Source organism: Euprymna scolopes, chromosome 6 (assembly GCF_053919585.1).
Source record: "Euprymna scolopes isolate OS-2025 chromosome 6, ASM5391958v1, whole genome shotgun sequence".
In the NCBI taxonomy this organism is placed as follows: Eukaryota; Metazoa; Mollusca; class Cephalopoda; order Sepiida; family Sepiolidae; genus Euprymna; species Euprymna scolopes.
This window is the reverse complement of record NC_136487.1, coordinates 107,787,261-107,800,156: the sequence shown is the minus strand read 5'-3', so window position 1 is coordinate 107,800,156 and position 12,896 is coordinate 107,787,261. Positions and strand designations below refer to the sequence as shown.

The window sequence follows — 12,896 nt, the reverse complement described above, 5'->3', positions numbered from 1 at the left end:
CCTATGTTCATTTGTTATGATCCGCCTATCAGTATAAAATCGGCAATACCAACAGCCAGACACAAAATGTGAATAATAATAATAATAATAATAATAATAATAATAATAATAATAATAATAATAAAAAAACTAACACCTTTAAGTTAAACTTGGGTGATCGTAGGAAGTTGGTGAAGGTGGATGCAAATTTTTTAATTAGACAATAATAATTAATGGCTTATATAATAAAAGCCGTATATAAAATTATTTGCTTCTAAAAGAAATGACAGTCTCGCAGCAAAACTGTTGAATGCGGAATGAAAAGCAAACGTTATTGTGTAATGTATTCTCATGTGTACATATGAAATATTGATCGGCTCCATTCTAATTTGATCCACTCGAAACCGGTAAAACTCTTTTTGTGTTTAATTTATTTTTCCTTTTGACTATTTAATTACTTGTCTAGTAAATCCTGTTTTACATTATCAACGTTTTAATACAATGTTCTTATACAGTAGCCATGTTTTATGAGCTAACATACAATTTTCGATCGTACATATCGATGACTCTAAAAGCTTTTTGGCGATTCTGCAGAATCGTTAAGAGAAGAAAAGGAGTGAAAAAATACAACAAATAACTTTTACCAAACGCAAGAAAACTTTAAGCCATTGGTTTATGAATAAATTTGTTTACTAAGATATCCTTCAAGAAGAGAGTTGGGATTGTAATATCATCCCAATGAAGGAAATGTTTTTTTACAGCTTATTTCATGCATATCCTCTAAAGTGTTTTAATAACCGATGCTACTTTAACATTTAATCATTTTTCGTGATCGTTACATCTAATAATTTCAAGCTTTTCTGTTGATTTCATCATATAGAAGTATGTTATGAAAGAATAAATGAATGTTATCAGTAAAATTAGGAGATAAATAATACGTCAAAGTAAATGTATTAACATATGAAATAGACAAAAAGTCTATGATTAAAAGAACCCACCGAGAATAAAAAAGACTGAAAACACTTCAGATCAAAGTATAGACACTTAAGTCTTAAAACTAGAGTATAGCCATAACCTCATCCCGCTGAGATACCTTGATCATGCTGGATTGTACTGCCCTTTCTCTCCTCCTATTCTCACTCCCTATTCTTTTCTTTGCCATACATTTACCCCTTAATACCACTTACCCGTCTTCACGAACTAAACATCTCCTTCTTCTGGATTTAAGTCACATCCAGATATTTTTTTATATATACAAAATGAATGAACCTTGATTTTGACTTCAGTGTCAACCCTTTTTTCTGTCTGATGAGGTGGGTTTCTTTAAATTGAGATTCTACTGAAACATGTATGCATTTATTCAACCAATAATGTTTGTATAATAAACATATATATATGTGTGTGTGTGTGTGTGTGTGTGTGTGTGTGTGTGTGTGTGTGTGTGCGTGTGTAAATAAAGCAACGTAAAGTGATGACTTCACGTATTAGAAAGAGAAAGATGAAAGGCCAAATAAAACTCATAAAGAAAATGACACTATTATTGTATCTTGTATGTATTTTTAATGTCGGTCTCTCTCTCTCTCTCTCTCTCTCTCTCTCTCTCTCTCTCTCTCTCTCTCTCTCTCTCTCTCTCTCTCTCTCTCTAATTTGTCTTATTTTATATTATTCCTTTATATCCGGCAATAGTGGTGGATGGGCCGTCCTCTAAAAAGGTCTTTGTATAAAGTTGCGAGTGTTGTAATTTGTAATGGGATAACGGTAACTCCTACTTTTCATTTCATGAGGAAAGACTGCCAATCGGCGGCAAACTGTACATGTAAACCTATCCCATGACAACAGGCACACACATACAGGCATACATGTGTGTGTGTGTGTGTTTGTGTGGAGGTATATATAAGCGTGTAAGTATATATAGGTGTGTACATACGTATGTATATATAAGCGTGTAAGTATATATAGGTGTGTGTACATACGTATGTATATTTGCCTACAAAGTAAAAAATTAAGTTTCCAAGCCAAAATCTTCTGTAAACTTAAATTGAATATAAACAGAGATATTTATATAGAAATCCTAACCAAATAAAAAAGCTCAATGCAACCAAAATAGAAAATAGAGCTTGTCAGAAAAATGACTGTAAATTATAATTTACAAGAATTTATTGTTCGGCGAGATACTAAAAAAATATTAAGATTTCCTTGATCCGCGGATTTTCCAAGAGTTTCAGAGGAAAGATATTAGCAAATGATTATTATTGGGAAGCTATAAAGTGGCCGCTACTGGCATAAATTGGAACTATATTATATGAAAACTAGCCATATATGCAAAAAAAAAAGTTAGTGTAAAGAGTTCATGAAATGGAGAAAAGAAATGAAAAATGAAAAAAGTGAATTAAAAATCCAAATAGAACGAATATGCAATGGTTACGTATTTCCAAAGGCGAACTGATCATAAGAATCAAATCTCACATAACAAGTTTTTTTTTCGGATTCACAACGTTAACAAATAGACCCAAATTAAAAATATACGTGACTTCATTTCCCATTCCTATTGTTCTCATATATATATATATATATATATATATATATATATATATATATATATATATATATATATATATATATATATATAATTATTACTATAATAATTTTTTCAAATACCTACAGACACTAGTGTTTCAACTTTTTGGGGATCATCAGTGCAGAGTAACACGATTACTGCCAGTGGGAAGATTCGAACCTAGCCACGAAACCATCTCTGACTCCATTAGCAAGGAACAAACCTCATGCGATAAATATCATTGAAATTTAAATATTTATTTTTAAATTTCATAACATTCGTCCAGAGTGATCTAATGATTATGACATCATGATCTGAGTATATATATATATATATATATATATATATATATATATATATATATATATATATATAGAGAGAGAGAGAGAGAGAGAGAGAGAGAGAGAGAGAGAAAATAAAAAGGAACAAACCGTATTATGTGTTCATCAACGTTTCGTCTTTATTTCGAGACTTCCTCTGGATGATACTATTTCCATCATTTTCATCATATATATATATATATATATATATATATATATATATATATATATATATATGAGAACAATAGGAATGAGAAATGAATTCACAAGAACTATATATTGGTAAATATAAATTGGTTCATTTATTCAAAAAGGGAATACAAACAATTAGTTGGGGATAGAAGGGACTCTTTGTGTCAAAGCATTTCGAAGCCTAATGCTTCTCATCATAAGAGTAGAGAAGATGCTAGATAACATAGTGGGGATATGATGTCTAGTGTGGGATTCATTAGGAACGAAATAGATCAATTAAAATTATAGATGATGTTGGGGAGAGTTTTATCGAATTCTAGATAAAGGAGGAGCGTATTATATAGAGTATAATGTAGAAAGGTGTATAGGGTCTTTATCATAGTCTTAAATGTATGTAGTATATGTTTGAAGGCTTAAATGGATGTTTTAGGGTTAAGGTGGGGGTATAGTATGGATGGAGTGTAATTCTATTTTATTGGTGTGTAAGATGTCTATTATGTATTCAGGGGCATTTTATTGACAGATGCAACCGAGACAACAACAGCACTATGAAGTGGTATATAATTTTGGGAGGGGTATTATTATTATGGTGATGGTTTAAGGCAAAAGGATAAATGTGTATATTCTAACAACAGGGGTTACATGAGGCGTCCTGTTCCAGGGTTTTAATTTAGTGAGGCGAGAGGGGGGGTGAGTTAAAGGAGCAAGTTAAGGGGTGGGTCTGTGTGGGTAGTTGTAAGGCTATAATAATAGATTTCAGAATACCAATATATATTATATAATGTGTAGCAATAATTCTGGGTTTTCTTTTTTATTAGATATACAGGGAGGGGGTTGGGGTATAAGGCAGAGGTAAAAGGATAGTGTAACAAAGTTTTTGGAGGTGTGTAAAAGGACAAAAGAGAATTTTTGTTGTGGATGATTGGTGGGGTAGGATAATAGGGGGGAAATGTGCTATTATTAATAATAATAATTCTGATTTCGTTTATGAACGTCTCTCTGGAAAGGGATGGGATTCATTTCCAGAGGATTTCCCTTAATCCCGGCTTCAAACCAGGAGCTTCAAAGATCATGGGTTTTCCTAAGGATGTTGGTAGTACCTATAATTGCAGAAGTTTGAAGGCCGCCTAAAACATCGGGGATTTGTAGTTTTTCAATTGTCCTTCCAGACGACTTGATACTACTCCTATTGTACCAACTATGACCGGGATTATTTGTGTTGTAACCCCGTGTATATGCCTTATTTCCAAGGCCAATGGAGCATAATTGCTCCACTTCTCATTCTCCTTCTCTCTCACATTCCTGTCCCAAGGTACTGAGAAATCTACAATCTGCCAGTTTTTTTGAGACCTTGTCAATGACGACCAAATCCGGACGATTATGTTCCAATTGCTTGGTCGTTATGATATTTTTGTCCCACCATACCTCTACCTTGCCATCCTCACTTGTTCTCACTTCATCAGGCACCTCCTCAAACCATTCTCCAACACACTTCACCCCAACCCCCTTACACACCTCCTAATATATCCGGAGTCCCATGTGATCGTGACTTTTGCGGTACTCTCACTGGGCCAGTCCACTACACCCTGCTGTAAGGTGCACAATTGAATCTGAGGTCTTATCATAAATCCGGCATTCTGCAGCAACTTCCTCACCTAGAACCATTTTTTTGAACACTACTGTTCCTAATGCCTGCTCTTGTGCTGCACAAACAAAAGCTTCAGTACTCTTAGCCAGATACCCTGCTCTAAGCCATTGCCATGATCTTTCATCAGCCACTTCTGCTATATCCTGGAAGAACCTTCCATGCATTTTCTTCCTAGCCAGTTCCTCTGCCCTTTCTCTATCCATACGTTTCATATAATCAGCCTTGGTCTCACATACCTCCACTTCATTGGCCACAATCTTAAGCATTCACTCCTCACTTCTAACCACATGCTCCTTCAACAACATCTCCTCGGTTCTAACACAATCTTTTACACTTTTCAATCCTCTCCCACCATCTTTCCTCTGTTGATACAGCCTTGCTACACTACTTCGAATGTGAAATATACCAAACATTGCTAAAACTTTTCTTGTTTTGATATCCATGGCATTCACATCCTTGTCAGACCATTCTAAAATTCCCACACTGTATCACAAAACACTGACTGCCCATGCATTTACTGCTTTCATTAGGTTTCCTCCATACAGTTTCGACTTTGCAATTAGTTTCACTCTTCTAAGATACTCCTTCCTGACTTTTCCTTCATTTCTCTGTTCATGATGCCTACACCTTCCAGCACTCCCAAATACTTATATCCTGTATCTTCTATTTCTTTCATGATTTCTCCATTTGGCAGCACTATTCCATTCGAATGAACCTTTACTCCTCTTTTCATCACCAGTATCGCACATTTACTAATCCCAAACTCCATCCCAATATCTTCTGAGTATGTCCCCACAAGTTCTACCAGTCTCTCCATTTCCTTTTCATTTCTACCGAATATTTTCAAATCATCCATAAAAAGTAGATGGTTGAGGCGTCTGTCACCAGATCCAAAGTTATACCCCAGTTTTTCTCTCTTCAAGAGGATGCTCAGTGGCATCATTATCATTACAAAAAGAAGTGGCAATAACGAATCTCCTTGAAATATCCCACATTTAATGCCAAGCTGCCTATATCCTCTCTGTTTGCTGTCAGCACCGTTTTCCATTGAGCCATACTTCTCTCCAAAAGCCCTAACACATTCTCAGCAACCTTCATCATCAATAGTGTTTCACGTATCCATGAATGAGGAACCATGTCATAAGCCTTTCTGTAATCGGTCCATGCTATGCTCAGATTTCTCTTCTTCTTCTTCTTCTTCTTCTTCACATCCTGCATTATTGCTTTATCAATTAGTAGTTGCTCTTTAGTACATCTCGAGCCTTTCCGGCACCGATTTTGTTCGTCAGGAAAAACACCATTACTCTGTAGATGTTCATAAATTTTCTCTGCAAATATTCCAGTCAACAGTTTCCACATCAATGGCAGGCATGTAATTGGTCTATAATTATTGCCATCTGTTCCTTTTGCAGGATCTTCCCTAATCAGTGTTGTTCTTCCCTTCATAAACCAAAAGTCCATCACTCCATCTGGACCAGATGCCTTTCAGTTTGTCATCCTTCATATGCCAGCCTTAACAGCATCGATGGTTATCTCAACGTTCTTCATCTGCTGCATTTCTGATAGCCTTTCTCTAACCTCTTCCAACTAGCTAGCCTTCTCATTATATCGCCCTTCGACAGACCAAATCCCACTCCAGAACTTCCTTGCATCTTTTGCATTTGGGGTGTTGTTATTTCCCGCCTGTTTACAACCATTTAATTCTTTATACAGCTGAGACTGGTTGTTCTGGAAAAGGTTGTTCTGCCGAAATGCAACACTTTTTCCAACAAAGTTTCTAATTTTCATACCACCAGTGTGGACCTTCTCTTTCAACATTGTTAGAACGTTCATCGTTCCTTTTTCCAGCAATCTATACCTCCTTTCAAGCTTGTCTTTGGCTTTCTGTCCTAGTTTAACTCCTTTTCTTATTTTTTCGATTCTACCAATGTCTTTCTGCCACCGTTTAATACTTTTTTCAAGCCGCCTCTGCCAGTGTGGCCTTCTATCCTTCATTTCTCTCTTTTTCTTCTGTAATAAGCCAAAACAATTCGCAATAACATATGACGCTGCATACAGAAGCCTGTTAAGTTCCATAATCGATATGTTCTTTCTTATGATGTTGTGAATTACTCCTTGAATTATTTTTACCTCGTTTTTCACTACTCTTCATACTTGGAATTTCTATGATATCGTCTCTAAGAAGAACCTCTCTTAACTTCTGAAGTACTTCTTTTTCTACAGAAGTCAAAGTTCGAACTTCATCATCACTTCTCCATACATCTGCTCCTTTCACTGGCTCCATTGTCTCAGAGTCAATGATCTCATCTGCCTTAGATCCTTCAAACTCTCTCATTACTTCCCCTAAACATAGGATTCCATACCTCCTCAGTTGTCCGCCTCCCATCACCGTTTACATTTCCCTTCTGCACTTCCACTCCATCAGAGCTAGTTTCATCAATTTTACTTTCGTTATTCATTTCATTCCTAACCATCCATTCAATCTCTTCTCTTGCAATCACTGAAAGTAGGTTGTTATTTTTAATTTGTTTTAACTGGGATACCAAACTCGCGACACTTCTAGCTCCTCCTCCTCTCGATTCCCATTCTTCCTTCACTTTTCGGATATATCCACCAGATTGGGTACTTCCACTTCTTACAAAGCATTTAGCAAATCTCTCGACGGAGGCAACATTTCTAGGGCAATTGCTCTTGACATATCTAAGGCCTTTGATAGGGTATGGCATAAAGGTTTACTTCACAAGATCTCTAGCTATGGTATTGCTGGAAATGTCTTCTCAATTATTAAATCATTTCTTTCTGATAGGTTCATAAGAGTAGTAGTTGAGGGGCAAAAATCAGAAGCTCACAGTATTAATGCCGGTGTCCCTCAGGGGTCCATCCTGGGCCCAACTCTTTTCCTGATCTACATTAATGATCTTCCAAATCACATCCTTACATCATTTGTAGACATCTATGCTGACGACACTACCATTTATGGTAGTACATCTAAGACAGTAAACGACCAAGTTCTCTCCAATTCTCTCTCCTCTGATCTTGAGCACGTAGTACAATGGGGAAAGGAGTGGCTGGTTACTTTTAATGCATCTAAAACCAAGCTTCTCTCTTTACATCATCAACATTCTGATCCACATTTGGCATCAATTGAAATGAATGGCTCTTGTCTTCAGGAGGCCTCAAGTTTTGACAAGCTTCTTGGCTTGACTATTACTCCTGATCTTAAATGGAACACGTACATCAAATCTTTTGCCAAGGCCGCTGGAAAAATGGTGGGATCTTTCTATCGATCCGGTAGATATCTCACTGCTGATGCTATTCTCTATCTATATAAGAGCCAGGTACGTCCAAGGATGGAATACTGTTGCCACATCTGGGCAGGAGCTGCTAGAAAGGACTTGTCCTGCCTTGATAGAGTTCAAAATAGACTTCGTAGCCTCGTAGGAGATGTCCTTTTCTCTTCCTTGCAACCTCTATCTCACAGAAGAGATGTTGCGAGTTTGTCTCTGATGTATCGTTATTTTCATGGAAAGTGTTCAACTGAGCTTCAATCTATGGTCCCCCCTCGCCAAACTTTCACAAGGAACACTCGCCTAGCTGTAAACACTATCAATAATTTCCCCCACTCTTTATCTGTGCCTAAACCTAAACGTAGATTCCATGAACAAAGCTTCTTTCTTAGAACTGCACGCCTGTGGAATTGTCTTCCGTTTTTCTGCTTTCCGGCTGACTACAATATGGTTGTCTTCAAGTCTAACGTAAATAATTCTTGATGAGCCGTTCCATATAAGTTATCAAATTTACCAAATTTTCATTACTAATGATTACTATAATGTCCAATTTCTACTGTACACTCTTTAACCCTTATCCTTGAGTGGCCTCTTGGCCTTGATAATGTGGTGATGCCTATGTAAAAAAAAAAAAAAAAAAAATTCCCACAGTACTCTTCTTTCCTCATCCGTCCATGTTTTTTTTACATTTCCTGTTCCAACTCCCTTCGTGTCTTAGGACACTCTCTGGCAATTCTCACTCCCCCTATATCCAGCCACATCCTCAAAATTTCGAACAGTTGTATGATGAAGACAGGACCCACCCTGTTGACCTACCTGACGTGAGACCATCACAAGATGTTCTAGCCTCATTCACGTCGTTATTTTCAATATTTTGATTTGACATTCTCCCATAAATGGGGTTAGTTACACCACCACCGATAGTTTTATCGAGACATTATCTTTAGAAGGGTTCCCCACCAAGGTCACAGATCCCCTCCCGGCCTTTTTCCTCCATCACCACCACTATTCCCATTACTACCACCAACAACAATAGAAATAACATCTACAATGATAATGGCAACACTAATATCGGTAGCAATAATATTAACAGCAAAAACAACAATAGCAATGACAGCAAAAAACAACACCTACCATTACAGCTACAGTAGCAGTATCAGAATTTTTGTAGGAATTTTTGACACCCCAAACACGAAACTGCGAATACAATATAAAAATCTCGTAATTTCTCTGTTAAAAGTGGGTTATTTATTTTCTTTATGGATTATACTTCCAAAATAAACTATTACAGTTGTTTTAAAAGTAATAGAAATTTTTTTTTTTTTTTAAACAGTAATGAATTTTCCGAACTCAATATTTTTCAATTTTTAAACTTTAAAAATCTATCAAAATTTTTCTATTGATTCTATTTTTACGATATTTTCAGGGTCAATGTGAAATTTTATGTTCTTTCCAATAAACCGAATATAATATTTTAGACAAACGTTTTTTTTAATTCACGCCCCCCCCCCAAGTGTCACCCATTTTCAACTTTCTCTTAAAAAGTAAATAATTAATTTATGTCGGAGAGTTTTATATATCACAAATTGAAGAGAAAACGTCAATAAATAATATATTCAAATTTAAAACAAAAAAAACATCCCTTTTTTAGAAATTTACCTGTAAAGTCCGAAGTTTAAAACCTTATTTTATAAGAACACATTGTTTTTTTTGTCTTTTTTTTTTTTTAATGAAACCTTGGTCCTTGCTCCTTTAATTGAAAAAAAATTAGGGCTTGAATTACATTTTTCGAGGAGTTATAAGCTTGGAAAGATAGGGGGTCGAATAATTCACGCCTCTCATTTTGAAATGTCTATTAAAAAGTAAATAATTAATTTATGTCGGGGAGTTTTATATATCACAAATTGAAGAGAAAAGGTCAATAAATAATATATTCAAATTTAAAACAAAAAAAAAATCGCTTCTTTAGAAATTTACCTGTAAAGTCCGAAGTTTAAAACCTTTTTTAAAAAAAAACACATTGTTTTTTTTTTGTTTTTTTTTTAATAAAACCTTGGTCCTTGCTCCTTTAATTGAAAAAAAAATTAGGGCTTGAATTACATTTTTCGAGGAGTTATAAACTTGGAAAGATGGGGTGGAATTATTCACTATTTTCACGAAATTTCTGACACTGCTACAGCTACAGTAATAATAAAAACATACCACCACTACTACCACCACCATTACTACTAGTAATAATATTAGTGATAGTAGTAATAACCAATAAAGTATTTTTTAAATAATAATAATAATAATGATAATAATGATAATAATAAAAATAAAAAATAAAAATAATAATAATAATGACAATAATAATAATAATAATAATAATAATAATAATAATAATAATAAATAAAAATAATAATAATAATAATAATAATAATAATAATAATTTCAGTTAGAAAAGCTTACTTTGTTCGTTTTTTTAAACTCCTCTGCCGATGTTGCTTTTGGCCAGAAAAATGTACACAAAAACAGAAACATAAAACATCCAAACATGTGAAAGAAAATTCCTCGTTTAACCGTGAATTCAAGTTTTAAATTCTATTTCAGTTAGAAACGCTTCTTTTTTTTTTTTTTTCCTCTGCTATTTTTTAAAACTCCGCCGCTGATGTTAATGATGTAATAATAATAATAATAATAATAATAATAATAATAATAATAATAATATCGAAAAGGTAAATAAAAGTAAGGGATAAAGATAAGGTAAAAAATAATACATTAAATAAAATTAAGGGATAAATGATGAAAAGTAAAGTAAAAAGAAAAAGAAAAAAAACAAAAAGATAAAATAATAGAAATAAAGAAATAAATAACTTAGTTGAGAATTTAGTTAAATGGGGGCAGTTGGATAACTAGGGTGCATGCATACAAGAATAAGGCATGAACGAAGGAAAAGAAGAAGAAGAATTTTGTACTACCATTAACAAGCATATTAATGTATTTATATCGTCATGTACACTCAACATATTTCTGGATTTCTGAAGATTATTTTATTTAATATTACATTTAGATTTTCTGTTCTCCATATTTTTTTACATGTATTTTTAATAAATTCAATTTCTTCGTTACATCCCGTTCTTTCAATGCTTCGTTATAATGCTATTTGTCACAATGGAATATTTGTTTTAAAATATTTGGGATTAATGTTTGTTCGGGTTGTGGACGATTGGTTTACTATCCACATAGAGTTAAATGAGGTTTATGGTAGATGTATAAAAATTCATTGAAATTTGATAAATAGGCAGTTTACTATTTTATTAATAATGTCTTTCATTATTTTCAGTTCTTTTTTTTTTTTTTTAATATTTGGATTATTCGAACAACTGTTCTCACCTTGAGGTTTATTTTCACAACATTTCCATCGGTGTAACTTTCGGATTTCTTCAGGTGTATTTTGTTGAACTCGGAAATTTGCACATAACTTCGAATGGAATCATTTATTTACTCCACGGAGGTAGCATGCTCTTCTTCCGTCAGCCATGACCGGGTAGAAGTAGTAAGTAATTCGCAATTGTATTTTTGAGAGTCACCCACACTGAAGATTGAACATTCAACCTAGAAAAGAATGTAACGTAAAACTGAATGTTACTAACTACTTTATCCACTACGCCAAGAGCCATTGCGGACATGTTGTAAAAATAACACTCAATTTAGAAGAAGAAGAATTGGAATAATTCAAATAATACGAATTGTTAATTCTCAACTCAAAAATTCAGAAAGGTTTTGTTGTTTAAGAAACACTAAAATAGTTTGTAGACAATGCGTAATCCTAGCCCTAATTTGTCTCTCAGTCCTCATTTTTAATGAGTGTTTTTTTCTGACAAAGGGAGAAGAAAAAGCTGTATTCTAGGCCGGCAGTATTTTTGCGTGAGCAGTCACCTGAGATGTCGGGGATTGTTCTGTTTCTATTTCTATACTTGTAACCCTGTCACTAATAAGAGTGTTGGAGGTAAACGTTTTACTGGGCTGACGTTATCCGCCTGATAGTCAGGCACCGAACCTTGGACTAATCACTAAGGATGCCGTCCTATCAGCAGGTGCAAAGTACTGAGACTGCTGTATTGCCATTTGGTGAATGGATTCTGGACCATGCAGTAGCTTCTGGTGGAGCTTCTTGATGCCATATTAATGGGTAATTGTTACGGCTTTACCTTATCATGGTTTACAAACAAATATTTCTTCACTTCTTTTTCTCCCTTACTTTCCCTCTCTGCTCTGCTCTAAACAAGACTGTCGACCTATTCCACAAATTCTAAAACTCCATCATGAAAAGTCTCCAGAAAGAATACACGATTAAACCCAGAAGTCCAACTTCCAACGTAGACTCCCACTGTCATGTCTCCTTCTCCAGCATCAGCAGGTCTACGTTCCAACCGTCCACAGGTCTGAATATTCTCTCTGTTTCAGTTTGTATTTCTCCTCACACCACAACTCATTTTTTGCAACCCCCTCAAGTCTGACTAATGAGAAAATCTGAATTTTTTTTTAACAAAAACTTTAAAATAACTTTTTTAGATTAAATTTTTTAATTTTTTAAAACAGAATAGAATTTTTTTTAAAACAGAATAGAAATTTTTTAAAACAGAATAGAAAATCTTTAAAATTTAATAAGGAACATATTTCATATAGGTTTCATTAACAAATATTCAGTACATAACGAGAAAAATAGAGATGAAAATTTAAAAAGGACTGTATATCTGGTTATGGTCAATAGTAGTCCTCACCAGCGAAAGTCCTTGTTATTGTTATTCTATTATTATTATTTAAAACATTTTGTGTCCTGCTCTTTTGCTCGAGGACTAATATATATATAAGGTTGAGAAGTTCTTGCAGATTTTTTTTGATTTCAAATGATTTTCAAATAAGTTATC

General features: G+C 34.3%; 1 protein-coding gene across 1 annotated transcript in view; it reads left to right on the top strand.

The window, feature by feature from the left end:
- The first annotated feature begins 262 nt into the window (after positions 1-262).
- LOC145277845 (2,4-dienoyl-CoA reductase [(3E)-enoyl-CoA-producing], mitochondrial-like) overlaps positions 263-12,896 on the top strand; it is a 141,918-nt gene continuing 129,284 nt past the window's right edge. Inside the window, exon 1 of the mRNA XM_080129790.1 lies at positions 263-386. The gene's annotated coding sequence lies outside the window, so the exon portion shown is untranslated. The remainder of the gene's footprint in view (positions 387-12,896) is intronic.